The sequence below is a fragment of the Pongo abelii genome, chromosome 14 (assembly GCF_028885655.2).
Source record: "Pongo abelii isolate AG06213 chromosome 14, NHGRI_mPonAbe1-v2.0_pri, whole genome shotgun sequence".
Classification (NCBI taxonomy): Eukaryota; Metazoa; Chordata; class Mammalia; order Primates; family Hominidae; genus Pongo; species Pongo abelii.
In genome coordinates, this window is record NC_071999.2 from 15171196 (window position 1) to 15184605 (window position 13410).

A 13410-nucleotide genomic window follows, 5' to 3' on the forward strand; every position below is an offset into this window, starting at 1 on the left:
ACATTCCATTGCAGTGCATTCCACATTCCATTCCGCATTCCATTCCATTCCTTTCCACATTCGATTCCACATTCCATTCCACATGCCATTCCACCTTTTATTCCATTCCATTCCACGTTCCATTCCGCATTACATTCCACACCCATTCCAAATTCCCTTCCGTTCCATTCCACATTCCTTTCCACTTTCCATTCCACATTCCTTTCCATTGCATTCCATTCCACATCCCATTCCACATTCCTTTCCACATTCCATTGCAAATTCCGTTTCATTGCATTCCCCATTCCATTCCATTCCATTTCACATTGTATTCCATTGCAGTCCACATTCCATTCATCATTGCCTTCCATTCCTTTTAAACTTTCCATTCCATTGTGTTCCACATTCGATTTCACCTTCCATTCCATTAGAAATTCCATTCCAAATTCCATTCCATTCCATTCCACTTTCCATTCCACATTTCGTTCAATTTCATTCCACGTTCCATTCCACGTTCCATTCCACATTGAATTCCACTTTCCATTCCACATTCCATTCCATTCCATTCCATTCCAAATTCCATTCCGCTTTGCATTCCACATTGCATTCCACATTCCATTCCAGTCCATTCCACGTTTCATTTCACGTTCCATTCCACATTCCATTCCATGATAAATTCCATGTTCCGTTCCATTCCATTGCACACTCCATTCCACCCTCCATTCCATTCCATTCCACGTTCCATTCCATTTTCCATTGTACATTGCATTCCAAGTTCCATTCCACATTCCATTCCACTTGCCATTCCACATTCCATTCCAGGTTCCATTCCATTGCATTCCAAGTTCCATTACACATTCAATTCCATTACATTCCACCTTCCATTCCACATTCCATTCCACATTCCATTCAACATTCCATTTCTTTCCATTTCACATTCCTTTCCATTCCATTCCACATTCATTTCCACATTCAACTCCTTTCCATTCCACATTCCATTGGACATTCCATTCCATTCCTTTCCACATTCCTTTCCATTGCATTCCAATTTCCATTCTAATCCATTCCATTTTCCATTCCATAACATTCCCCATTCCATTCCATTCCATTCCATTCCACATTCTATTGCATTCCACATTCCATTCTCTTCCATTTCACATTCCACTCCATTCCATTCCATTCCTTTCCACATTCCGTTCCATTCCACTTCATTCCATTCCATTTCATTCCATTCCTCATTCTATTCCATTCCACATTCCATTCCATTCCACATTCCATTCCACTGTACTCTATTCCATTCCATTCCACATTCCATTCCATGCCATTCCATTCCCCATTTCATTCCATTACACATTCCATTCCATTCCATACCGCATTCCATTCCATTCATTTAGTGCATTCCATTCCATTCCATTCCACATGCCATTATATTCGACATTCCATTCCACATTCCATTCCACGTTCCATTACACGTTCCATTCCATTCCATTCCACATTCCATTCCACTTTCCATTGCATGACATTCCACGTTCCATTCCACATTCCATTGCCCATGCCTCTCCCCGTTCCATGCCACATTCAATTTCACTTTCCATTCCTCTTTCCATTCCAAGGTCCATTCCAATACATTCCACATTCCATTCCACATTCTATTCCACATTCCATTCCACAATCCATTCCGTTCCATTCTCTTCCATTCCACATTCTATTACAAATTCCATTCCTCATTCAATTTCATTCCATTCCACATTCCATTCCATTCCTTTCCACATTCTATTTCACATTTCATTCCATGTTGCATTCCACATTCCATTCCACATTCCACTCTAATTTCCATTCAAAATTCCATTCCATGTTCCACTCCATTCCATTCCACTTTCAGTTGCACATTCCATTCCATTCCATTAAACTTTCTATTCCACATTCCATTCCGTTCCATTCCACATTCCATTCCATTCCATTCCACATTCCATTCCACATTCCATTCCATTCAATTTCACATTCCATTCCAAATTCCATTCCATTCCATTCAACTTTCCATTCCACATTGCCTTGCATTACATTCCACATTCCATTCTGTTCCATTCCACTTTCCATTACATTCCATACCACATTCCATTCCACATTCCATTCCATTGAATTTCACATTGCCTTCCAAATTCCTTGCCATTCCATTCCACTTTCCTTTCCACATTGCCTTGCATTACATTGCACATTCCATTCCACATTCCAATCCAATCCATTCAATGTTCCATTTCAAGTTCCTTTCCTCAGTCCATTCCACATTCTATTTCACGTTCCATTCCACTCCATTACACGTTCCACCCCACTTTCCATTCCATTCCATTCCACGTTCCATTCCACATTCCATTGCACATTCCATTCCACGTTCCATTCCATTCCACTCCAAGTTCCATTCCACATTCCGTTCCCTCCCTTTCCACGTTCCATTCTATTCCATTCCACGTTCCATTCCACTTTCCATTCCACATACCATTCCAATTTCCATTCCACAATCCGTTCCATTCAATTCCATTCCATTCCATTCCACGTTCCATTCCATGTTCCATTCCTCGTTGCATTCCATTCCAATCCAGGTTCCATTCTACATTACATTCCTTCCCTTTCCACGTTCCTTTCCGTTCCATTCCACGTTCCATTCCACTTTCCATTCCGCATTCCATTCCACATTCCATTCCACATTACGTTCCATTCCATTCCACATTCCTTTCCACTTTCCATTCCAAATTCCATTCCATTCCATTACTCATTCCATTCCACATTCCATTCCAAATACCATTCCATTGCATTCCCCATTCCATTCCACATTCGATTCCAATCCATTCCAGATTGCATTCCGTTGCAGAACCCATTCCATTCAACATTCCATTCCATTCCATTTAAACTTTCCTTTCCATTCCGTTCCGCTTTCGATTTCACCTTCCATTCCATTCCAAATTCCATTCCACACTGCATTCAATTCCATTCCACATTCCATTCCCCAATCTGTTCCATTCCATTCCACCTTCCATTCCATGTTCCATTCCACGTTCCATTCCACGTTCCATTCCACATTCAATTAAATATTTCATTCCACATTCCATTCCATTCCATTCCACAATCCATTCCACTTTACATTCCACATTGCATTCCACATTCGATTCTCTTCCATTCCGCGCTCTATTCCACGTTCCATTCCACGTTCCATTCCATTCCATACCAAGTTCCATTCGACGTTCCATTCCATTCCACTCCACGTTCCATTCCATGTTCCATTCCATTCCATTCCACGTTCCATTCCCCTTTCCATTCCATTGCATTCCACGTTCCATTACACATTCCATTGTACATTCCATTCTAAGTTCCATTCCACATTCCATTCCACTTTCCATTACACATTCGATTCCAGGTTCCATTCCATTCCATTCCAAGCTCCATTCCACATTCTATTCCATTCCTTTTAACGTTCCATTCCACATTCCATTCCACGTTCCATTCCACATTCCATTGCACATCGCATTCTACCTTGCATTCCGTATTCCATGTTCCATTCCACTTTCCATTCCACGTTCCATTCCATTCGATTCCATTCCATGTTCTATTCCAGGTTCCATTCAACTTTCAATTCCTCATTCCATTCCACATTCCCTTCTACATTCCATTGCAGTGTATTCCACATTCCATTCCGCATTCCATTCCATTCCTTTCCACATTCGATTCCACATTCCATTCCACATGCCATTCGACCTTTCATTCCATTCCATTCCACGTTCCATTCCACATTTCATTCCATTCCATTCCACGTTCCATTCCGCATTACATTCCACACCCATTCCAAATTCCCTTCCGTTCCATTCCACATTCCTTTCCACTTTCCATTCCACATTCCTTTCCATTGCATTCCATTCCACATCCCATTCCACATTCCTTTCCACATTCCATTGCAAATTCCGTTTCGTTGCATTCCCCATTCCATTCCGCATTCCATTCCATTCCATTTCACCTTGTATTCCATTGCAGTCCACATTCCATTCATAATTGCCTTCCATTCCTTTTAAACTTTCCATTCCATTTTGTTCCAAATTCGATTTCACCTTCCATTCCATTAGAAATTCCATTCCAAATTCCATTCCATTCCATTCCACTTTCCATTCCACATTTCGTTCAATTTCATTCCACGTTCCATTCCACATTGAATTCCACTTTCCATTCCACATTCCATTCCATTCCATTCCATTCCAAATTCCATTCCGCTTTGCATTCCACATTGCATTGCACATTCCATTCCATTCCATTCCACGTTTCATTTCACGTTCCATTGCACATTCCATTCCATGATAATTTCTACGTTCCGTTCCATTCCATTGCACATTCCATTCCACCCTCCATTCCATTCCATTCCACGTTCCATTCCACTTTCCATTGTACATTGCATTCCAAGTTCCATTCCACATTCCATTCCACATTCCATTCCACTTTCCATTCCACATTCCATTCCAGGTTCCATTCCATTGCATTCCAAGTTCCATTCCACATTCAATTCCATTACATTCCACGTTCCATTCCACATTCCATTCCACATTCCATTCAACATTCCATTTCTTTCCATTTCACATTCCTTTCCATTCCATTCCACATTCATTTCCACATTCAACTCCTTTCCATTCCACATTCCAATGGACATTCCATTCCATTCCTTTCCACATTCCTTTCCATTGCATTCCAATTTCCATTCTAATCCATTCCATTTTCCATTCCATAACATTCCCCATTCCATTCCATTCCATTCCATTCCACATTCTATTGCATTCCCCATTCCATTCTCTTCCCCATTTCACATTCCACTCCATTCCATTCCATTCCTTTCCACATTCCGTTCCATTCCATTTCATTCCATTCCTCATTCTATTCCATTCCACATTCCATTCCATTCCACATTCCATTCCACTGTATTCTATTCCATTCCATTCCACATTCCATTCCATGCCATTCCATTCCCCATTTCATTCCATTACACATTCCATTCCATTCCATACCGCATTCCATTCCATTCATTTAGTGCATTCCATTCCATTCCATTCCACATGCCATTATATTCGACATTCCATTCCACATTCCATTCCACGTTCCATTACACGTTCCATTCCATTCCATTCCACATTCCATTCCACTTTCCATTGCATGACATTCCACGTTCCATTCCACATTCCATTGCCCATGCCTCTCCCCGTTCCATGCCACATTAAATTTCACTTTCCATTCCTCTTTCCATTCCAAGGTCCATTCCAATACATTCCACATTCCATTCCACATCCCATTCCACAATCCATTCCATTCCATTCTCTTCCATTCCACATTCTATTACAAATTCCATTCCTCATTCAATTTCATTCCATTCCACATTCCATTCCATTCCATTCCACATTCCATTTCACATTTCATTCCATGTTGCATTCCACATTCCATTCCACATTCCACTCTAATTTCCATTCAAAATTCCATTCCATGTTCCACTCCATTCCATTCCACTTTCAGTTGCACATTCCATTCCATTCCATTAAACTTTCCATTCCACATTCTATTCCGTTCCATTCCACATTCCATTCCATTCCATTCCACATTCCATTCCACATTCCATTCCATTCAATTTCACATTCCATTCCAAATTCCATTCCATTCCATTCCATTCAACTTTCCATTCCACATTGCCTTGCATTACATTCCACATTCCATTCTGTTCCATTCCACTTTCCATTACATTCCATACCACATTCCATTCCACATTCCATTCCATTGAATTTCACGTTGCCTTCCAAATTCCTTGCCATTCCATTCCACTTTCCTTTCCACATTGCCTTGCATTACATTCCACATTCCATTCCACATTCCAATCCAATCCATTCAATGTTCCATTTCAAGTTCCTTTCCTCAGTCCATTCCACATTCTATTTCACGTTCCATTCCACTCCATTACACGTTCCACACCACTTTCCATTCCATTCCATTCCACGTTCCATTCCACATTCCATTGCACATTCCATTCCACGTTCCATTCCATTCCACTCCAAGTTCCATTCCACATTCCGTTCCCTCCCTTTCCACGTTCCATTCTATTCCATTCCACGTTCCATTCCACTTTCCATTCCACATACCATTCCACTTTCCATTCCACAATCCGTTCCCTTCAATTCCATTCCATTCCTTACCACGTTCCATTCCATGTTCCATTCCTCGTTGCATTCCATTCCACTCCAGGTTCCATTCTACATTACATTCCTTCCATTTCCACGTTCCTTTCCGTTCCATTCCACGTTCCATTCCACTTTCCATTCCGCATTCCATTCCACATTCCATTCCACATTACGTTCCATTCCATTCCACATTCCTTTCCACTTTCCATTCCAAATTCCATTCCATTCCGTTACTCATTCCATTCCACATTCCATTCCACATTCCATTCCAAATACCATTCCATTGAATTCCCCATTCCATTCCACATTCGATTCCAATCCATTCCAGATTGCATTCCGTTGCAGAACACATTCCATTCAACATTCCATTCCATTCCATTTAAACTTTCCATTCCATTCCGCTCCGCATTCGATTTCACCTTCCATTCCATTCCAAATTCGAATCCACACGGCATTCAATTCCATTCCACATTCCATTCCCCAATCTGTTCCATTCCATTCCACCTTCCTTTCCACGTTCCATTCCACGTTCCATTCCACGTTCCATTCCACATTCAATTAAACATTTCATTCCACATTCCATTCCATTCCATTCCACAATCCATTCCACTTTACATTCCACATTGCATTCCACATTCGATTCTATTCCATTCCGCGCTCTATTCCACGTTCCATTCCACATTCCATTCCATTCCATACCACGTTCCATTCCACGTTCCATTCCATTCCACTCCACGTTCCATTCCATGTTCCATTCCATTCCATTCCACGTTCCATTCCTCCTTCCATTCCATTCCATTCCACGTTCCATTACACATTCCATTGTACATTCCATTCTAAGTTCCATTCCACATTCCATTCCACTTTCCATTCCACATTCGATTCCAGGTTCCATTCCATTCCATTCCAAGCTCCATTCCACATTCTATTCCATTCCTTTTAACTTTCCATTCCACATTCCATTCCACGTTCCATTCCACATTCCATTGCACATCGCCTTCTACGTTGCATTCCGTATTCCATGTTCCATTCCACTTTCCATTCCACGTTCCATTCCATTCGATTCCATTCCACGTTCTATTCCAGGTTCCATTCAACTTTCAATTCCTCATTCCATTCCACATTCCCTTCTACATTCCATTGCAGTGCATTCCACATTCCATTCCGCATTCCATTCCATTCCTTTCCACATTCGATTCCACATTCCATTCCACATGCCATTCCACCTTTCATTCCATTCCATTCCACGTTCCATTCCGCATTACATTCCACACCCATTCCAAATTCACTTCCGTTCCATTCCACATTCCTTTAAACTTTCCATTCCGCATTCCTTTCCATTGCATTCCATTCCACATCCCATTCCACATTCCTTTCCACATTCCATTGCAAATTCCGTTTCATTGCATTCCCCATTCCATTCCACATTCCATTCCATTCCATTTCACATTGCTTTCCAAATTCCATCCCATTCCATTCCACTTTCCTTTCCACATTGCCTTGCATTACATTCCACATTCCATTCCACATTCCAATCCAATCCATTCAATGTTCCATTTCAAGTTCCTTTCCACAGTCCATTCCACATTCTATTTCACGTTCCATTCCACTCCATTACACGTTCCACCCCACTTTCCATTCCATTCCATTCCACGTTCCATTCCACATTCCATTGCACATTCCATTCTACGTTCCATTCCATTCCACTCCAAGTTCCATTCCACATTCCGTTCCCTCCCTTTCCACGTTCCATTCTATTCCATTCCACGTTCCATTCCACTTTCCATTCCACATTCCATTCCACTTTCCATTCCATAATCCATTCCATTCAATTCCATTCCATTCCATTCCACGTTCCATTCCATGTTCCATTCCTCGTTGCATTCCATTCAACTCCAGGTTCCATTCTACATTACATTCCTTCCCTTTCCACGTTCCTTTCCGTTCCATTCCACGTTCCATTCCACTTTCCATTCCGCATTACATTCCACATTCCATTCCACATTACGTTCCATTCCATTCCACATTCCTTTCCACTTTCCATTCCAAATTCCATTCCATTCCATTACTCATTCCATTCCACATTCCATTCCAAATACCATTCCATTGCTTTCCCCATTCCATTCCACATTCGATTCCAATCCATTCCAGATTGCATTCCGTTGCAGAACACATTCCATTCAACATTCCATTCCATTCCATTTAAACTTTCCATTCCATTCCGTTCCGCATTCGATTTCACCGTTCATTCCATTCCAAATTCCATTCCACACTGCATTCAATTCCATTCCACCTTCCATTCCACAATCTGTTCCATTCCATTCCACCTTCCATTCCACATTCCATTCCACGTTCCATTCCACATTCAATTAAACATTTCATTCCACATTCCATTCCATTCCATTCCACAATCCATTCCACTTTACATTCCACATTGCATTCCACATTCGATTCTATTCCATTCCGCGCTCTATTCTACGTGCCATTCCACGTTCCATTCCATTCCATGCCACGTTCCATTGCACGTTCCATTCCATTCCACTCCATGTTCCATTCCATGTTCCATTCCATTCCATTCCACGTTCCATTCCATGTTCCATTCCATTCCATTCCACGTTCCATTCCTCCTTCCATTCCATTCCATTCCACGTTCCATTACACATTCCATTGTACATTCCATTCTAAGTTCCATTCCACATTCCATTCCACTTTCCATTCCACATTCGATTCCAGGTTCCATTCCATTCCATTCCAAGCTCCATTCCACATTCTATTCCATTCCTTTTAACGTTCCATTCCACATTCCATTCCACGTTCCATTCCACATTCCATTGCACATCGCATTCTACGTTGCATTCCATATTCCACGTTCCATTCCACTTTCCATTCCACGTTCCATTCCATTCGATTCCATTCCACGTTCTATTCCAGGTTCCATTCAACTTTCAATTCCTCATTCCATTCCACCTTCCCTTCTACATTCCATTGCAGTGCATTCCACATTCCATTCCGCATTCCATTCCATTCCTTTCCACATTCGATTCCACATTCCATTCCACATGCCATTCCACCTTTTATTCCATTCCATTCCACGTTCCATTCCGCATTACATTCCACACCCATTCCAAATTCCCTTCCGTTCCATTCCACATTCCTTTCCACTTTCCATTCCACATTCCTTTCCATTGCATTCCATTCCACATCCCATTCCACATTCCTTTCCACATTCCATTGCAAATTCCGTTTCATTGCATTCCCCATTCCATTCCATTCCATTTCACATTGTATTCCATTGCAGTCCACATTCCATTCATCATTGCCTTCCATTCCTTTTAAACTTTCCATTCCATTGTGTTCCACATTCGATTTCACCTTCCATTCCATTAGAAATTCCATTCCAAATTCCATTCCATTCCATTCCACTTTCCATTCCACATTTCGTTCAATTTCATTCCACGTTCCATTCCACGTTCCATTCCACATTGAATTCCACTTTCCATTCCACATTCCATTCCATTCCATTCCATTCCAAATTCCATTCCGCTTTGCATTCCACATTGCATTCCACATTCCATTCCAGTCCATTCCACGTTTCATTTCACGTTCCATTCCACATTCCATTCCATGATAAATTCCATGTTCCGTTCCATTCCATTGCACACTCCATTCCACCCTCCATTCCATTCCATTCCACGTTCCATTCCATTTTCCATTGTACATTGCATTCCAAGTTCCATTCCACATTCCATTCCACTTGCCATTCCACATTCCATTCCAGGTTCCATTCCATTGCATTCCAAGTTCCATTACACATTCAATTCCATTACATTCCACCTTCCATTCCACATTCCATTCCACATTCCATTCAACATTCCATTTCTTTCCATTTCACATTCCTTTCCATTCCATTCCACATTCATTTCCACATTCAACTCCTTTCCATTCCACATTCCATTGGACATTCCATTCCATTCCTTTCCACATTCCTTTCCATTGCATTCCAATTTCCATTCTAATCCATTCCATTTTCCATTCCATAACATTCCCCATTCCATTCCATTCCATTCCATTCCACATTCTATTGCATTCCACATTCCATTCTCTTCCATTTCACATTCCACTCCATTCCATTCCATTCCTTTCCACATTCCGTTCCATTCCACTTCATTCCATTCCATTTCATTCCATTCCTCATTCTATTCCATTCCACATTCCATTCCATTCCACATTCCATTCCACTGTACTCTATTCCATTCCATTCCACATTCCATTCCATGCCATTCCATTCCCCATTTCATTCCATTACACATTCCATTCCATTCCATACCGCATTCCATTCCATTCATTTAGTGCATTCCATTCCATTCCATTCCACATGCCATTATATTCGACATTCCATTCCACATTCCATTCCACGTTCCATTACACGTTCCATTCCATTCCATTCCACATTCCATTCCACTTTCCATTGCATGACATTCCACGTTCCATTCCACATTCCATTGACCATGCCTCTCCCCGTTCCATGCCACATTCAATTTCACTTTCCATTCCTCTTTCCATTCCAAGGTCCATTCCAATACATTCCACATTCCATTCCACATTCTATTCCACATTCCATTCCACAATCCATTCCGTTCCATTCTCTTCCATTCCACATTCTATTACAAATTCCATTCCTCATTCAATTTCATTCCATTCCACATTCCATTCCATTCCTTTCCACATTCTATTTCACATTTCATTCCATGTTGCATTCCACATTCCATTCCACATTCCACTCTAATTTCCATTCAAAATTCCATTCCATGTTCCACTCCATTCCATTCCACTTTCAGTTGCACATTCCATTCCATTCCATTAAACTTTCTATTCCACATTCCATTCCGTTCCATTCCACATTCCATTCCATTCCATTCCACATTCCATTCCACATTCCATTCCATTCAATTTCACATTCCATTCCAAATTCCATTCCATTCCATTCAACTTTCCATTCCACATTGCCTTGCATTACATTCCACATTCCATTCTGTTCCATTCCACTTTCCATTACATTCCATACCACATTCCATTCCACATTCCATTCCATTGAATTTCACATTGCCTTCCAAATTCCTTGCCATTCCATTCCACTTTCCTTTCCACATTGCCTTGCATTACATTGCACATTCCATTCCACATTCCAATCCAATCCATTCAATGTTCCATTTCAAGTTCCTTTCCTCAGTCCATTCCACATTCTATTTCACGTTCCATTCCACTCCATTACACGTTCCACCCCACTTTCCATTCCATTCCATTCCACGTTCCATTCCACATTCCATTGCACATTCCATTCCACGTTCCATTCCATTCCACTCCAAGTTCCATTCCACATTCCGTTCCCTCCCTTTCCACGTTCCATTCTATTCCATTCCACGTTCCATTCCACTTTCCATTCCACATACCATTCCAATTTCCATTCCACAATCCGTTCCATTCAATTCCATTCCATTCCATTCCACGTTCCATTCCATGTTCCATTCCTCGTTGCATTCCATTCCAATCCAGGTTCCATTCTACATTACATTCCTTCCCTTTCCACGTTCCTTTCCGTTCCATTCCACGTTCCATTCCACTTTCCATTCCGCATTCCATTCCACATTCCATTCCACATTACGTTCCATTCCATTCCACATTCCTTTCCACTTTCCATTCCAAATTCCATTCCATTCCATTACTCATTCCATTCCACATTCCATTCCAAATACCATTCCATTGCATTCCCCATTCCATTCCACATTCGATTCCAATCCATTCCAGATTGCATTCCGTTGCAGAACCCATTCCATTCAACATTCCATTCCATTCCATTTAAACTTTCCTTTCCATTCCGTTCCGCTTTCGATTTCACCTTCCATTCCATTCCAAATTCCATTCCACACTGCATTCAATTCCATTCCACATTCCATTCCCCAATCTGTTCCATTCCATTCCACCTTCCATTCCATGTTCCATTCCACGTTCCATTCCACGTTCCATTCCACATTCAATTAAACATTTCATTCCACATTCCATTCCATTCCATTCCACAATCCATTCCACTTTACATTCCACATTGCATTCCACATTCGATTCTCTTCCATTCCGCGCTCTATTCCACGTTCCATTCCACGTTCCATTCCATTCCATACCAAGTTCCATTCGACGTTCCATTCCATTCCACTCCACGTTCCATTCCATGTTCCATTCCATTCCATTCCACGTTCCATTCCCCTTTCCATTCCATTGCATTCCACGTTCCATTACACATTCCATTGTACATTCCATTCTAAGTTCCATTCCACATTCCATTCCACTTTCCATTCCACATTCGATTCCAGGTTCCATTCCATTCCATTCCAAGCTCCATTCCACATTCTATTCCATTCCTTTTAACGTTCCATTCCACATTCCATTCCACGTTCCATTCCACATTCCATTGCACATCGCATTCTACCTTGCATTCCGTATTCCATGTTCCATTCCACTTTCCATTCCACGTTCCATTCCATTCGATTCCATTCCATGTTCTATTCCAGGTTCCATTCAACTTTCAATTCCTCATTCCATTCCACATTCCCTTCTACATTCCATTGCAGTGTATTCCACATTCCATTCCGCATTCCATTCCATTCCTTTCCACATTCGATTCCACATTCCATTCCACATGCCATTCGACCTTTCATTCCATTCCATTCCACGTTCCATTCCACATTTCATTCCATTCCATTCCACGTTCCATTCCGCATTACATTCCACACCCATTCCAAATTCCCTTCCGTTCCATTCCACATTCCTTTCCACTTTCCATTCCACATTCCTTTCCATTGCATTCCATTCCACATCCCATTCCACATTCCTTTCCACATTCCATTGCAAATTCCGTTTCGTTGCATTCCCCATTCCATTCCGCATTCCATTCCATTCCATTTCACATTGTATTCCATTGCAGTCCACATTCCATTCATAATTGCCTTCCATTCCTTTTAAACTTTCCATTCCATTTTGTTCCACATTCGATTTCACCTTCCATTCCATTAGAAATTCCATTCCAAATTCCATTCCATTCCATTCCACTTTCCATTCCACATTTCGTTCAATTTCATTCCACGTTCCATTCCACATTGAATTCCACTTTCCATTCCACATTCCATTCCATTCCATTCCATTCCAAATTCCATTCCGCTTTGCATTCCACATTGCATTGCACATTCCA